Here is a 17,237-nt window from a genome sequence, read left to right as displayed (position 1 = left end):
CTTATCCAGTGCCATGTGTCTACTCTGGGGGTTTGCACCCACCAAACTCATCCCCTATAGAGGTTATCAAACATCCATTCAAGGACAATACATTTTAATTTCTACTGAGCTGGGCAGGATTCAAACCAGTGACCTGCAGATAACAGGTTCCATAGCTCACTAAGGTTATGGTCACACTACAAGTGCTACAGCTACAGATGTTTCCAGCGCCTTTTATAGCCCCTGCCAAGTGAAGGGAATCCAATTGTTCTCACTGTAGAAAATTTCAGGGAACAAGATGGTGTTTGGGGTCACATGGGCAAGTCACATGTCCATGCATGATTTTGCTCAGTCACAGCAGAAGCATAAGTGTAGATAGTCCACTGTGAGTTAAGTGTTCCTTAATAAGCCATTTAACTTGAATAGTCCCTTTGAGATTTGCAGGCTAAATAACTTATGGGTGCTACCCAGAAGCAAACACGTTAGAAATACAGGTATAGAGCCAATACTCTTAACTTCAGATACAAACATGACACACGCATACAAACAGCCTAATCATATGGAGCAAATCATAACCTTCCCGACAACACCTTGCTTGACACACGTCGTACAAGCTTTGTTGCAATTCTATAACAGTGGTAGCAAAAATGACATGGTCATATTTTAACCAGATAACATCACACAGGGCCAAACCAGCCCCCCTTGCCGGTTTCTGGCTTTGCCTAGCTTCTCCCTGCACCCACCGAGCTTCCCCCGAGTCACAAACTCCTTCTGGCGACACGGCCCTGAGACTGCCCGGCCCAACAGGGGCTGAGACCTCACAACAGGAGCGCGGCCCCAGGCAGCCAGCGGCAGCTCAGGAGTTTCTGTCCTTAGATAGGATTCTGGACAGAGCGACCAGCCAATCCCCATCTCCACTCCCCGGACAACGAAGCCAGGATCCACCTGAGAAAGAAGGAAATGACACAATAGGGACAGTAACAGCTAAGAAAAGTGGTGAGAAAACTCAACCTCACACAGATTTGGAGATTTTCAGTCCAGAAAGGACCACGACTTCATCTTGTCTGACCTCCTGTATAACAGAGGCCACTGAATTTCACACAGTCTCCCCCCTGTACTGAGATCAAAGCTTTCGTTTGATTCAAGCAGATCTTCCAGAATGGCACACAATCTTGAAGACGGTAAGAGATGGTGAATCCATCATTTCCATGGGCACTGTAAAACCAGCCTAGGTGGCCATCTCAGGATTGCCCTGGCCAGGTGGGTTTTTCAGGACAGGGCTCTATACCACCACCGCCCCAGCCCCAATGTAGGACACATGGCCAGGAAAAGAAGACACATCTGGAGCATTGTTGTGCTTCAATAATCCCTGGTTAGAAGTGGGACAGAAACATGGCAAACAGCTGTCTTTGGCAACCCTTTGAGTACTATGACAACTGGAACTCAGCCGGACACAAGAATATGGCTCAACTGTAGAGCATGACTAAACCTGAACTAAACGAGAACATGATCACTCTCTGGAAACACTGCATCAGAAAGGAACGCTCCAAAGAGAGGGTTTGTTTAGGCTGGCCCAGAAGAATACAACTAGGAGTAGTGGGCTGAAATTCAGTAGGAAAACATAGACTGAACCCAGGAAAACCTTCCTGAAGGGGAGAACTACCATATCATATTGTGGAAAAGTCTTCAGAGAGAAGTGGTTTTATGATTTAATGAACACAGATAACTGTTGGAAATGGAATGGAGCTCATTCATCCACAGTAAACTAATGGCCCACTTACGGGGCAAAATGAATTTCCACAAATTTTAGTTTCTTCCAAAGTCTTAGATTTGTAGTAATTTATGCATGTTCGTAGTTTTTATTTTTCTTAAATATTATACAAATGACTTAAAATATGTCCTGGGAAAACTGGCAGTGTAACTGTACAAAACAAGGAAAGTGGTAAGGCCAGAATAATCTGACATTATGAACACTCATCAGTGTTTGGCATAGTATCCACTGCACTCACAAAGAACATGCAGGAAAGACCTGTTATGGGAACGTTCAGAATGTTCCGCTTCTAGTAAAAATAAAATAGACACATTCTACTTCTTTTCTTTTTGGTAACTTTTCTTGATGAGGAAGTTAAAATTGTAGGAAGAATGTTTGCTTCTTTTCTCTCAATATACCGAAGCAAAATCTGACAGGGTTTATTTTGTGACATTACAGCTGCCATCTTGTAAGCATTATAGGAACCATTTTACTAACTCTACCAATTCTCAAATACACAATGTTTAATGCAGTGGAATGTGGAGACAGGCCTATCACAGATGCTAAAAGAAAACTGTAGAGATAATCTTGCAAATCAGGCCACCCTAAACATAAACTACTCCATCTACAAAACACAAAGCTAAAAGAACAAACTGGGGACCCAGCCCTGCAGTCCTTACTAAGGCAAAATGTATGTGTCCATTCCATTGCCGCCCCCAGTTCTCACAAACATTCTTTCAAAAGGGAGGAGTCACAAGCTGCCTGGTAGGTTTGGAGAATATCAGAGAGATGGGCTATTTCGCTCGTCAATCATGATGGCTCCCACTCCAGCTCATTGGAGCCAGACCTGCACAGAAGGGCTTTCAAGGAAAGGAAGAGGAAGATAAAATAAGCAAGCACTCCTCCTTTTTTCACTCCTAGGGCTGGGGTGTCTGGTTCAATTGTCCCTCCACTTGGGGACACAGAGAGGAACATTTCACCCTTCATACCGTTACAGCTCCTACCCCCACTGCTCCACCCCAGTTACTTTCTTTTACTTCTTCTAACACAGCTCCAGAGATCTTTCAAGACATTTTGGAACCAGAGCAAATGGAATCCATTATTCTCCCTTCTGGCTGCAATACAAATATATAAACAAACTATACAAATATATGAACCTGCAAACATGTGCCCTCTATTTCCAAGAGGGAGCAGAGAGCTTGCCACACCCATATCTTCCTTTGTCTATCTGCACTGAAGATTCTGGCTTAGTCCATATAATTTGATTGACTGTAATATGATCTTAGCTCACTGAAAGTATCACACATTGTGGACTCAATTAAGGCACTGGAGAGAGCTTGTTTAGACTGAGTTTCAGATGTTTTTTCCGTCCAGAAATGGAGAACAGCTGTTCTCTGCAGTCTGCTATGATCAGAGCATAGTTTCACTTTTGCAAACCGCCCCTGCATTTCCTGACATTTTGAAATCAGTTTTTATTAGAACTAGCCTTGCCCCATCCCAGATAGTTAAAAACACATTTAAATTGAAGCTAAGGTTTACTTATGCAGTGTCAGCAGGTGTCCAGAATAACTGGTGGGCCTGCAGGTAGCCAGTTACCACCCCCAGTTTGCACACAGCCTTCTGTTCTCATTGGCCTTATTTTTAAAAGTGAAAACCTGAGAGCCCATTTGTCAGGGGTGTCACAAGACTTTTGTTGGGGAAGTGGTAAGAAAAACAGGCACCCTCTCCCCACCATGGCCTCTTTCAGACTGTAAAACTAGCACTTTACAGTAAAGGGCTGGAAGGGAGACAACAACTAGAGTTACTAACTCATTAATTTATTGTGAGTAGTGTGATTTTGGCCCCAGCTTTAGTCCATTATTGTGATGTGAAAAGCTGCAGCCTTCTCACAGTTTGGGGAAGCAAAATGAGAGACACTTTTCCCATCCAATGTTCTGTAGCCTCATGGAAAGTCCACTGAACTGCAAGACCAAAAACCATGACTTCCATTCCCAGCTCTTTGACTTACTGCTAATATTTCTGCACCCTCAATACAAAGGTTGCTTGGATACTCCGCCACCGTAGCAAAACTTGGAGGATTGGGCCAAAAGAAATCTGATGAGGTTCAATAAAGATAAGTGCAGGGTCCTGCACTTAGGATGGAAGAATCCAATGCACCGCTACAGACTAGGGACCGAATGGCTAGGCAGCAGTTCTGCGGAAAAGGACCTAGGGGTGACAGTGGACGAGAAGCTGGATATGAGTCAGCAGTGTGCCCTTGTTGCCAAGAAGGCCAATGGCATTTTGGGATGTATAAGTAGGGGCATAGCGAGCAGATCGAGGGACGTGATCGTTCCCCTCTATTCGACATTGGTGAGGCCTCATCTGGAGTACTGTGTCCAGTTTTGGGCCCCACACTACAAGAATGATGTGGATAAATTGGAGAGAGTCCAGCGAAGGGCAACAAGAATGATTAGGGGTCCAGAACACATGACTTATGAGGAGAGGCTGAGGGAGCTGGGATTGTTTAGCCTGCAGAAGAGAAGAATGAGGGGGGATTTGATAGCTGCTTTCAACTACCTGAAAGGGGGTTCCAAAGAGGATGGCTCTAGACTGTTCTCAATGGTAGCAGATGACAGAACGAGGAGTAATGGTCTCAAGTTGCAGTGGGGGAGGTTTAGATTGGATATTAGGAAAAACTTTTTCACTAAGAGGGTGGTGAAACACTGGAATGCGTTACCTAGAGAGGTGGTAGAATCTCCTTCCTTAGAGGTTTTTAAGGTCAGGCTTGACAAAGCCCTGGCTGGGATGATTTAACTGGAAATTGGTCCTGCTTCAAGCAGGGGGTTGGACTAGATGACCTTCAGGGGTCCCTTCCAACCCTGATATTCTATGATTCTATGATTCAGTGTGCTGCCCTCATCCTACACCCCAGAACAGAGTTTCTCAACTGGGGAAGGGGGCATGGTGAGCCTTCTGATGGCTCAGTGGTTATGGTAGAAGGCAGGGTGGGAGACAAACACCAGGTCACAGCACCACTTGCTCATGTGTGGCCATGACAGAGGGTGGCCTGGCCACATTTGAGTGAGCAGCCCTGCCACCTGCTGCACAGGGTTGCAGAGTCACTCAGGTTTGGCGTGGCCACCCCAGGCAGAATTTGCCATAGTAGGCAGCTGCCTCATTTATCTATAGCTAGAGTGGTCCCTGCCTTTATAACCCTTATTCTAAGCCAGAGGTGGGCAAACTGCGGTCCGCGGGACCGTCCTGCTCGGCCCCTGAGCTCCCGGCCGGGGAGGCTAGTCCCCAGCCCCTCCCCTGCTGTCCCCCCTCCCCTGCAGCCTCAGTGCGCCACGCTGCCGGTGCTCTGGCCTGCCGCTCCTGCTGGGCAGCGCAGCGACATGGCTGCGAGCTCCTGCCGCTCTGAGCAGCATGGTAAGGGAGCGGGGGCGGGGGCGGGGGGCTTGGATAAGGGGCAGGGGGTCCCAGGGAGCAGGGGGCAATTGGATGGGGTGGAGGTTCAGGGGGGAAAGTCAGGGGACAGGGGGCGGTTGGATGGAGCAGAGGTTCTGGGGGGGGGCAGTCAGAGGATGGGGAACGGGGGGGTGGATAGGCGTGGGAGTCCTGGGGGGCCTGTCAGGGGGTGGGGGTGTGGATAGGGGTCAGGAGGGGCAGTCAGCGGACAGGGAGCAGGGGGGTTGGATAGCGGGTGGGGTTCCAGGGGGATGGTTTAGGGCCCCGGGGTCCTGGGAGGGGATGGACAGGGGACAAGGAGCGGGAGGGTTGGATGGGTCAGGGGTTCTGAAGGGGGGCATTCATGGGGGAAGGAAGTGGGAGGGTGCGGAGAGGGGGCGGGGGCCAGGCTGTTTGGGGAGGCACAGCCTTCCCTACACGGCCCTCCATTCAGTTTCGCACCCCAATGTAACCCTTGGGCCCAAAAGTTTGCCCACCCCTGTTCTAAGCCAAGCTCTCATACCTTGGAGGTCACGATCATTTGTCGGTTAGGGAATGTCTGCGCTGCACAGTTCACCCAGGCTCTTACCCAGGTTTGAGCCTTAACATCCCGCACTCCACCCCACCCCACCATCCACCCAGTAAAACCTTTGACCTCGGTTTGGAGGTGCTCTAAGGCCAGGCGAGCTCACCTGGCTTTGGGGATGGAACCCAGGCTCTGCTTTAAGTCAGGCTGGAACCCACCCATTTTATCGTGAGGATGCTGGCAAAAATCACTGGAGTGCTGATAGGCCTCCAACGCTCTTCCCACAAATCCCCTGGAGGACAAATAAGTTCTCCCACAATTGACTAGGAAAGAATCTTAGTGTGTCTCTGCACAGAGAGCCCTGGGATCTCCCCCCAGTAGGGTTGTCAATTCTCCCAGACTGGACTCCATTTTGCGGTGATGGCGTCCTCATTTGTGTCAATGGCGTCCAGTCTGGTCTGGGAGAGTTGGCAACCCTACCCCCCAGCCACACACAGGTGAGTGCAGAAACAGTGAGAGCACAGTAACACGGGTACGGCTTTACTGTGGGGACACTCACACCCAGGCTAGGCTAACCCAAGTGCTCAGACGCAGGTGCCAATAGCCTGGGTTAACTGTGCAGTGTAGACATAGACTTTAATAGGGGAGAGCTTGCACAAGGCCACTTCAGAGAGACCTGGGAATAGCACCCAGGTCACTAAGGGTACATAGAATCATAGAATCATAGAATATCAGGGTTGGAAGGGACCCCAGAAGGTCATCTAGTCCAACCCCCTGCTCGAAGCAGGACCAATTCCCAGTCAAATCATCCCAGCCAGGGCTTTGTCAAGCCTGACCTTAAAAACTTCTAAGGAAGGAGATTCTACCACCTCCCTAGGTAACGCATTCCAGTGTTTCACCACCCTCTTAGTGAAAAAGTTTTTCCTAATATCCAATCTAAACCTCCCCCACTGCAACTTGAGACCATTACTCCTCGTTCTGTCATCTGCTACCATTGAGAACAGTCTAGAGCCATCCTCTTTGGAACCCCCTTTCAGGTAGTTGAAAGCAGCTATCAAATCCCCCCTCATTCTTCTCTTCTGCAGGCTAAACAATCCCAGCTCCCTCAGCCTCTCCTCATAAGTCATGTGTTCCGGACCCCTAATCATTCTTGTTGCCCTTCGCTGGACTCTCTCCAATTTATCCACATCATTCTTGTAGTGTGGGGCCCAAAACTGGACACAGTACTCCAGATGAGGCCTCACCAATGTCGAATAGAGGGGAACGATCACGTCCCTCGATCTGCTCGCTATGCCCCTACTTATACATCCCAAAATGCCATTGGCCTTCTTGGCAACAAGGGCACACATCTACCCTGCAATTCAAAACCCGTGGCTGGGCCATGCCAGCTGATCCAGGCTCATGAGGCCTTGTTTAATTGCAGTTAATAGAGGTTCAAGCTCAGGCTGTGGCCAAAGCTCTGGGACCTCCCACCTTGCAGGGTCCTACACCCAGGCTCCCTATATCTGGCACACTGGATTCTCCACTCCTTAGACAAGATTCTTCTTTACTGCAGCCAGACATTTGTGATGACAATGGCCAGGCAGGACGAGCTAGTTCCCCTCTGCTCTGACCCATACAAAGCTGTACTGAGTTGAGTCACAGGAACGTAGAGCATGATGCACTTACTGTAAGAGGGGGGAGTCCAGACAGAACTTGGTATCCAGCTTCCTTCCTTTGCCTCCGTTTTCTCACTATTTAGACCCACAAATAGAGAGACAAGAAGAGCCCAGGACCTAGAACGAGCAGCACTGGCTCCCTCTCGCCCCACCCTGCAGAGTCTGCACTGAGTGAGGAAACTCACATGTGAAAGTGAAACTCAGAGCAACCCACTCAGAGAGGTTTCAGAGTAGCAGCCGTGTTAGTCTGTATTCGCAAAAAGAAAAGGAGGACTTCTGGCACCTTAGAGACTAACCAATTTATCTGAGCACGAGATTTCGTGAGCTACAGCTCACTTGCATCCGATGAAGTGAGCTGTAGCTCACAAAAGCTCGTGTTCAAATAAATTGGTTAGTCTCTAAGGTGCCACAAGTCCTCCTTTTCTTTCCACTCAGAGAGTTAACCCTTCACTCACCTCAGTGCTGCCCTGTCCTCCCAGGGCTCAGTTGAGCCTGGCTGTTACACAGGAGCACAGAGGGGGAAGGGCACAACTTGCACAACCTGTTGTGTATTTGGGGGCTTTCTTTTTGCGGGGCAGGGGTGGCTTCTGCTTTGTTGTTGTTTGGGGGCTTTTTTTAACCCCCCCCCCCCCCCCAATGTGACTGGTTCTTAGTGTCACAATTCTCTTTTCTGTGCGAGAGCACAGAGCTAAGGAAAGCTTGGAAGACTGCTGCCTTTGGGGCCTCGTTTTTCCTTTCACCTTTCGGGTGGCTCGACTCAGTGGCATGTGCGCCTGGCGCTTGCTGGCTCCCAGCCTTGCTTTCAGTTCAGCCAGCGACCGGCACTAGGCCCAGGGGGTTGTGGTTTGGGTTATAGGGGCAGGAGGACTGACGGGCACCCCCACTCTCAGCAGCAGCCTGCGATTTGCCTGAGCTGTGTGAGGCCAGGCACAATTGCAGCCCCTGTGCTCAGGGCAGTGCAGCGATTGCTCCCTTCACGTCACCCCACGGGGGCAGGGAGCAGGAGAGGTGGGGCTGAGGCACCAGCCCACAGAGAGGGACTGGCACATGGCGGGGGGAGGGGGAGCATGTAACACACCTTGAAGGGGGCAGCAGGTGCCGTGGTCTGTCTACAAATCCAGGATTCCTCCCTGCCCTCGCCCTGGGGCAGCGCTGCTCCACACCTCCCCCAGCACGGGGCTATGCAGATACATGGGGCAGGGAGGGGGCATTAGAGGCACATGAGGTATCACAGGTACATGAGAGCAGTGGGTCAGAGCCACATAGGATGGCAGATGGGAGGACCGAGGGTCAGAGGCGCACCCCACACAGAGGGGGTCAGGGGTTGGGAGTCCCCTGGCAGTCACCTCAGGTGTGGGGGGGTGGGGATCCTGGGGGCCTCACTGGCAAAGTCCAGCCCATATCCGTGGGGTGGAGCAGGGAGCTAGGAGCTCAGGGAAAGTGGGGATGTGGGGTCTGGGGTTTGGGGGGGAACCAGACTGAGCGACCCCTTGGTTGGGGGATACAGAGGGGCACTGGAGTGGGAAGTTTTCTGGCCAGAGACATGGGAACCAGGTATTAAACTTAGGAGATCAGATACCGGGTGGGAGCCCGTGGGCTGTATGGGGGACTAGGACTGTGGCAGTTTCTTGCCCAGGGAATTGGGAGTTGGGGGTAGAGGCGGGAGCCAGGGACTGGGGTGCTCACAAGGATAAGACTTGTACTGAACACCTAGAAACCTCTCCTTCTCCGGGGATCTGCCTATAAAGGGCCAGGCCTCTGGCTGTGCTCTCCTGCTCTGGTGTAGCTTGGGGGTTGGGTTGGTGGAGCCGTGGAGGCACCTGGAAGTGATGGGACGTGTGCACAGGATGAATGGGGGTGATGTGTATTGGGTGACGTGTGCATGAAACGAGTGGGGCGATGTATGCGCTGAACGGAGCGTGAATGGGTGTGTGCAGGGCGCACAGATGGCTATAGAACGGGTGGGGTGGGTATCCACAGTGAGTGGCTCTGTCTGTGTCCAGGGTGTGTGTACTCAGTGTGGAATGAACGGGGGTGGGTGGTGCAGTAAGTGGTGCCTGGAGAGTTTGTGTGTAATGAGCGTGTGGGTGGAAGAACAGGACGGAATGAAAGTGGGTGTGCAATGAATGCTCAGTGAGATGGATGGAAGCAATGCACCAAGTGGGTGTGAGTAGGGCAAACAGGCAATATGTCAATCTATGCAGATTTATGCACATATATGTAGATATCTATTTTTGTTTGCAAATGTTGGCAAGTCAACATAGTATTTGAGCAACTCAATATTTTTAATGTATTTCTCCTCTCAACCCCTCCTTGGAGGTAGGGCAATGCTGTTTTCCCCATTTTACAGATGGGGATACTGAGGTACACAGCAACTAAGTGACTTGCCTAAGGTCATACAGGGAGTCTCTTGCAGAGAAGATCATTGAAACCAGGTGCCCAATGTCGGGGCCAGCACACTGACTCTGCATCATCCTTCCTTTCTAAAAGCTAATTTAAGTTAAATTTGTTCAACTTCCCAATGGGGACGACCCCTTAAATTGCACCATTATGATTCTCCATCAGGTTTCAGAGTAGAAATGCGTAAGTGCAAACAGCAGTTCCTTTGGGGAACAGGAGGAGCCAAAGATTTGGGCCCTGCAGCCACCCTCCACACCCCTCTGTTCATTCCCAGTCTCTTCAGTAGCAGTGGGGACTAGTAATCACTCAACTGATGGCCCTGTTACTACTACCTGGGGAATGTGAAAAGTAGCACAAAGGGGTGAGAGGATCTGTTTGCTGCATGTGAGATTGTCCCAAGCAGTTCCCAACACAAATGCTGAATAAATCTGCAGAGGAAATGTGTCTCTCCGCAAAAGTTTTCACTCCTTGTCCACAGCCACGGGAAAATCCCCCGGATCTGCACCACTGCAGCGTTCACAATTTAGCCTGCAAAGACCTTGCCCGCTTTTTACAAGCACTGCCTGGGATTTGATGGGCTTCACTTTACCACCTGAGAACCTGTTCAGCTGCTTTGTGACTCTGCTCTCTCCCCACCTACTGTCTGTGCATTGGTGATTGTCACATGCTGCCTCCAATCAAACATGGTCCCAGAGATGACCCTCCACATTGCACAAAAGCAAAGAGATTCCCATGGCCATGGACTAGGTACAAAAAAGGACGACAGGGATGAGAGCATGAAAAGGGAAACAGAAATCACTGCGGGACATCTGGAGATGGACAGCCATGGAGCAGGGCACACTTGGTACCCTTTAAAAATGCAGTTGGGGTCTCCCATCTTCTGGCAGTGCCCTTCGGCTTCAACTTGGAAGAGGAGCCCTCACTTCACCCATCCTGATTCCATAGAACATGGGGCACCCTGGGGATGGGGATGTTCTAACACAGCCAGAGAACGAGACCATCACACCCCAATTCACCCTGGCTTCTGTTCAGAGTATGATGAAAAAGTCATCTACAAACTAAGCACTAAGCCAGCCCAGTCACGTCCCAAGAAAAGAATGATGCTGGTAGGATTTGGAGGTTTCTCTGCAGGTTTCACATAAGCTTTGGATCAGGCACATAAAGCCCATTTCTGCCCCACTGCAGTCAATAGGAGTTGTGCAGTTGACTCCGATGGCAGCAGTATTGGGCCTACAGAGTGGGTAAAATTTCCAAGTAAGATTTAATACGGTCTTCACACCAGCTTTGCTCAGATGCAGCCATCTGAACATGGGAGAATCACCCAGAGTGTTATGGTCAAATTCCACCTTGAGTTACCCCCTGTGCAGTCCCTTTGGCTTCTGCAGGAACAAGCCTGCGCTGCCAGGAAAATCATGGGTCTTGTCCATGTGTAACCGATGAAGTGAGCTGTAGCTCACGAAAGCTCATGCTCAAATAAATTGGTCAGTCTCTAAGGTGCCACAAGTCCTTCTGTTCTTTTTGTGAATACAGACTAACACGGCTGCTACTCTGAAACCTTTCTATGGTTCAGTGGAGCTGCACAGATCTAACTGTGGCCCAGCAATCTATTAGCTCTATCCTAGTTCTTGAAGAGAGGAATTATCATATAAACCAACCAAGGTTTAGCAGGACAAACTACTGCACAGCCTGCTCCAATTGCTATAAACACACACAGTGAAAAATCCAATTCATGGCTCCTGAGTAAAGTTGCCCTCAGTGTGGAAAGGAGCAAATGCATGTTCCATCAGAGAACAGAAACATTTTTAACCCAGAAGGAAGATGCATTTCTCATCCCCCTGAGAGCAAGGAGAGATGAGGAGCATTTGGAAAAAGACAGGTGACTCCTTCTCTCCACTCTCCTTACTAGTTACTCCTCAGCCAGTCATTACTAATCACTCCAAGCACCTGGCAGCAGACAGGGCCTGCCAAAATCCACCTCCACAGGCCTGGGATGCTCAGATTTTATACCCAATAACTTCTCCAGTATTCGTGGGACTCTCCCTGAAACATCTCACCCCTCTATGACCTGAAGAAGAAGGGCTCTGTGTAAGCTCAAAAGCTTGTCTCTCACCACCAGAACTTGGTTGAATAAAAGATGATACCTCACTCACCCTGTATCACCCCTCCATAGCTGTGACACACTGTACATCAAAATAACACTCTGTAACCCCCATATTCACCACTTGCTTATGGCTATGATATTTTGTACTAAGCTTGCCTTGAGAGGCATCATTTAAAAAGTCACGATTTGCTGAAACGCATTGTCCTGTTTAAATGTGTGTATCATCATGTATATGAAGTTCAGAGATTTTGTTATATGTTTGTTACTGAGGCCCATTGTGAGTTGGGGAAATGCCAATGGAGTAGCAAATTGCCCCACTTGCCCCCTCCCCGCCCCCGCCCCCGCCCCCGGGCGGCCCTGCTCAGAGGGACTGTGGGCTCAGGCATCATGTCTGCAGAGAGAATTAACATGTTGTTTTCTTTCCTTATTTCCCCTTCAGGTTGGACTATCGCAGTGTAAACAACGAAACCCAGCGAGCGCTGGATGCTGTGAAAAACATAAAACCTGATCTGGTCACAGAGATTTGATGCAGCTGGTGGGTGCCATCCCCTGCACCAACATGGCTGTGGCCTGGCTGCCCTGTCGCTAGCCAGGACAGCAGTTGGGGGGGTGGGCAACACCTGCCCCTTCTAAGAGCAACCCTGCCATTACCAGGGACTTTGTCAACATATTTGAGCATCTGTGGTAGGAGGGCTGGGTCGAGATTGTCAGGGCGAACCCTCCTGCCTCAGGGTGAGAGACTCAGGACTAGGAGCTGGGTTTGCTCCACTACTGAGCTGACCTTGGAGGTGGTAGCTGGTTTGTGGGGGGAATGAGCAGGAGGGAAGAAGGGGGTCAGGGCCCAGAGGAGAGATGTGAGATCATGAGACAGAGGGGTCTGTAACCTCCCTTCTCAGTCTCTGTCAGTGCAGGGAGGAGACTCAAGAACCATCCTTGAAGCCACTAGGGAATTTCCATTCTGCTGCAATGGTTCATTCACTATTATTTGTATATTTACAAGGAGTTTTATAATTTTACACAGTTCCGCAGCTATTAAATTGGCATTTTCTGCATTCATCTGCAACATTATTTTATCCCAGATGTACCATTTGTGTGTCAGTTTTGCTGGAGGCTCATAAAGATCATGAACCAAGAACTAATGTTGCCCTTTAGAGTTCGTATTTCTTGCCATAGTTTGGGCTAATGCTCAAGAATTCTCCCATTCCTCGGGGCTAGGGGAGTTCAAGGATAGTTCCCAGACATTCTTTTCATTGTTCCCATTTCCTATTCTTTATGGTCAACACTGTTATGATAGTAGGAACCCAAAGTGCCCCGAAGACCCGGAGCGGAAGGACCCCCGCCGCCGAAGACCCCAGATCCCCTGAATCCTCCGGGCGGCCCTGCCTCTGAGGCCCAGGGCACTGCACCCCACTGGGTTTAGTATTATTACTCCTTGTATTGTGGTGTTATCTAGGAGTCCCCTTCATGGGCCAGGACCTCAATGTGCTGGGTGCTGCACAAACACAGAACACAAAGACGGTCCCTGCCCAAAGAGCTCACAGTCCCAGCTGCCTGCCAGAGCCCACAGGATCCGTGTCACTGTCACAGCCTGGCCTGCTGAGCTCACTGCCAGCAGGTGCCTTTCCCTTGTGAGGGGGGGGAGGAGACGCGCTGGTTCAGTCTGTAGCTTGGTCTGCACCACCACACCCCACTCACCCTGGGAGCTCTGGGCAGGGACAGCAATGTCCTTTCTGCACGAAAAGGGCTGGATTGCACAGCCCTTGCTCAGGGCGGGGAGCACTGACTGACACGGACAGTCCCATGGATCGCTGTGGGGCTACTCAGTGCGCAAAGGGAGCAGGGGCTGCAAAATCCAGCTCACAGAATCGCTCCATTGCTGCACAGGCTCCTCACGCCTCCTCCCCACAAGGCTTTGGGAACACAGCTCTAGAAGGGGCTGAGGTTTCAGCAGCTGTTGTGGGGCTGCAGACTTGGTTTAACTCTGGCATTAGCTAAGAACTGACAAACTCATAGCTGGAAACCAAACCAGCTCACCTGTATGTTAGTTTTGTTCAAAATAGGTATTAATCTTATAAGAATGTGTTTTGTGTTTAGCCTGTGTGAAATGCTTGGCAGTTGCTGCAGGCATTGATTCCCTTGCAATGTCTGTATTCCATGCTATAAACAAATATGTAAGCTTTGCTTTATAACTCAGGGACACCAGAACAGGAGGGGAGTGCCAGGGAGCCATGGCCCCATCACTTTTAAAAGTGGGAGAGCTATGCCATCCAACTTTTTACCAGGCTTAAGGGCGAGCGATGGGGAGGAGGGGGCAGAGAGGAGTGAGCAGGGGGTAGGGCCTTGGGGGGAAGAGGAGGCACAAGGACAGAGCCTAAAGGGGAAAGGGTGGCATGGGGCGGGGCCACAGTTCAGGTGCTGGTGACCCCCCCCACACACACTTCTAGGGAGCTTCCAGCATTTCTGTTATAACTTTGAAAATGTTTGCTCTGAACTTGTGGACCCAGGCATGGGAATCGACCCCCTCTCTTCCCCATTCAGGAGGCCTATCAAGATTAAATGAGCCATTGAGGAACATCACAATACAAAGGATTAGTGAATGGCCTTATCACATCTTGGAAACGCTACCTGCAAGGGAGCTCCTCTCATGGACTGGAAGGCCAAATGTAAAAGATAAAACAGAGTCAACAAGAAAATACTTAAGCTAATACTCTTCTTTGTGTCCTTCACTCTTCCTTTCTTTTTCTCTTTCTGTTTGTTTCTCTTTTAGTCTTTATCCCAGAATTTATTGTGGTAATAGTGGCAAATTAGCTGAGTGAAGGAAGGTTCCTTAAAGTTCTCAGTCCTCCTTACTGAATAAAATAACTTCACATTCTAACATGACAATACCCTGCTTTAGCGTGCACTAAAATACACCATATTATCCAAATTTAAATAAGTAAACTACATCAATATAGCAGTGGGAGAAGAATGAGAGCTATTTCTTGGGTTGAGGTATGATGCTGTATGATTAAAGATGACCATTTATATCATTGATATTACCACTGTTATAAAATTGAAACAAATATTGTAGGAAGCGTTTTCATGTAAGGTGTTATGTAAGGAAAAAATTACAATCTATCCAGTATGATTATCCTGGTTAAATCCATGTATCATCTTTGTATCTAAAGTTATGAATATTGGTTATGATTTGTCTCTCAAACATGTGTTTTGTTCTGAGTAACACCCCCTAGATAGATTTACATCACAGCTGGACAGCTATGTGTTGACAGCAAATTAAGGACACTCTACTCTCACAATGGGCCATTGAAGAAATGTATCCCGCCCAGACAGCTCATCCTAGAGATGCCTGAGACAGCAAGGTGCCAATGCCTGCCCTTATGATTCAGCAAACCAGGTAAGGATAGGTGATGAGGACATGTGACCTAAGACGTCATCTTTTACCAGTAACTTCCCATGCTCGTGGCAGAGGTTATAAAAGGCACTTGAGACATCTCCATGTTGCTTCTTTCCCACTGCAATTCTGTGGACTGGAAGGTCCCCAGTCCATAATCTTTTGGAAGTTACCAGGGAGGCTTTTGCAAGCCAGCAATCTATTCCATCGCTGCTACAAACCTGATACAAGGACTTTGCGATCAGTTGTGTGTATGTGATCTATTAACCATTTTAACTCGACTCTCTTTTTTTATTAACAAAAAGAAAAGGAGTACTTGTGGCACCTTAGAGACTAGCCAATTTATTTGAGCATGAACTCATGCTCAAATAAATTGGTTAGTCTCTAAGGTGCCACAAGTACTCCTTTTCTTTTTGCGAATACAGACTAACACGGCTGTTCCTCTGAAACCTTTTTTTATTAATAAATCTTTAGTTCGTTTACTAAGGATTGGCTGACAGCAGGATATTTGGGTAAGATCTGAGATCCAGATTGACCTGGGGGTAAGTGTCAGAGCCTTTGGAATCAGTAAGAACCTCAAATATGGTAAATTAGGTTTTCAATAACCCCTCACTATATTAGACCTGTTTGTCTGGATGGGAGCCAAGAGCTGGAATGCCTAAAGGGGACCATCTTTGGCTTCTGGTTAACCAGTGCGGTCCTGCATAAGCTTTTTTATTATTTTCTTGGTGAATCTAATTCTAGAATAAACCACCAGTTTGGGGGATTGTCTGCCTTTGCAACCTGCCCTGAGCGTGGCGTTCTCACACAGTGGGGTCCACCCCAGGCACTCGGTCACAGGGAGCATGGACAGTAACACTGTGATTCTAGTCAAAAGAACTCAATCATGGCGCTATGTTAACAAACGCAAATTAAAGGGACCCAGCTGTATCTTACCACAATTTCTGCAGTTTACATTTTGGGTGTTTCAGTCCCTCACATAGCATCTGCACTCCTGAATCTTCCAGCTTTTCCTCCCTCAGGTCCAGCTCAGTTAGGGTCTGGCTGGTGCTGAGAGCAGAGGAGAGCTCCCCACAACACGCAGCTGTGAAATTGCCAGCCCGCAATCTGTGGGAGTCAGAGATACAGAGAAAAGGAGGACTTGTGGCATCTTAGAGACTAACCAATTTATCTGAGCATAAGCTTTCGTGAGCTCCAGCTCACTTCATCGGATGCATTACTAGCTCACGAAAGCTCATGCTCAAATAAATTGGTTAGTCTCTAAGGTGCCACAAGTACTCCTTTTCTTTCTGCAAATACAGACTAACACGGCTGCTACTCTGAAACCAGAAATACAGAGAGGAAGCAGTGCTTATCTTTGCTCCCTTCACTGATGTCAGTGTTGTCTACAAGGAGTTTCTTTACTCTGGACATGCACAGATACATCACAGTGCTCCCATTGGCATGACAGCCCCTGAGGGTATTCCTTTCCACGGGCACTTCTTCGTCCAGAAACTAGGACTTCTCTCTCCCCACCCTTCCCCTGCAGATACTAGGACCTCTCCCCACGCCCCTCCCTGTCTATGGCCAAGGGGGGCTACCCCCCCCATTGCACCGCGACCCTCCACCCCCAAAATGGGAGAAAGGGAAGATTGGTGCTAGGAAAGCTGCCCTCCTATGCCACCTAGGGCCCTTAATTGCCTTGGCCAGTCCTGAGCCTGGGCCCATCCTGGGATGATCCTCTTCCTCTTCTTTCTCCTCTGTCCTGTTCCCTTTCTCCTCCTCCACCACTGCCTCCTCCTGCCCTCCAGTTTCTCCCCCCTACACGGTGCAGTTAGGGTGGGACAGGAGGGAAGCTGCAGCTGTCATCAGTGGGTCTGATGTTCTGGATTCAACACCGAAGCCACATGTTGCGTATGGCGCTCTTACATCCCATGTGGACCCTGCTGCCCACATGATCGAGGTACCGAGAGTGTATTTACATGGTCCAGCAGGGTCCCCATAGGGTTGTTACAGCACAACAC

At 49.3% G+C, this 17,237-nt stretch overlaps 1 protein-coding gene across 1 annotated transcript in view; it reads right to left on the bottom strand.

Moving 5' to 3' along the window:
- The window catches only part of LOC125638533 (NACHT, LRR and PYD domains-containing protein 12), a 196,417-nt gene extending 188,934 nt beyond the window's left edge, over window positions 1–7,483 (bottom strand). The window contains exon 1 of the mRNA XM_048854425.2: window positions 7,353–7,483. The gene's annotated coding sequence lies outside the window, so the exon portion shown is untranslated. The remainder of the gene's footprint in view (window positions 1–7,352) is intronic.
- Window positions 7,484–17,237: the final 9,754 nt, after the last annotated feature.

Source organism: Caretta caretta, chromosome 6, assembly GCF_965140235.1.
Source record: "Caretta caretta isolate rCarCar2 chromosome 6, rCarCar1.hap1, whole genome shotgun sequence".
Classification (NCBI taxonomy): Eukaryota; Metazoa; Chordata; order Testudines; family Cheloniidae; genus Caretta; species Caretta caretta.
This window is presented reverse-complemented; position numbering and strand designations above follow the sequence as displayed.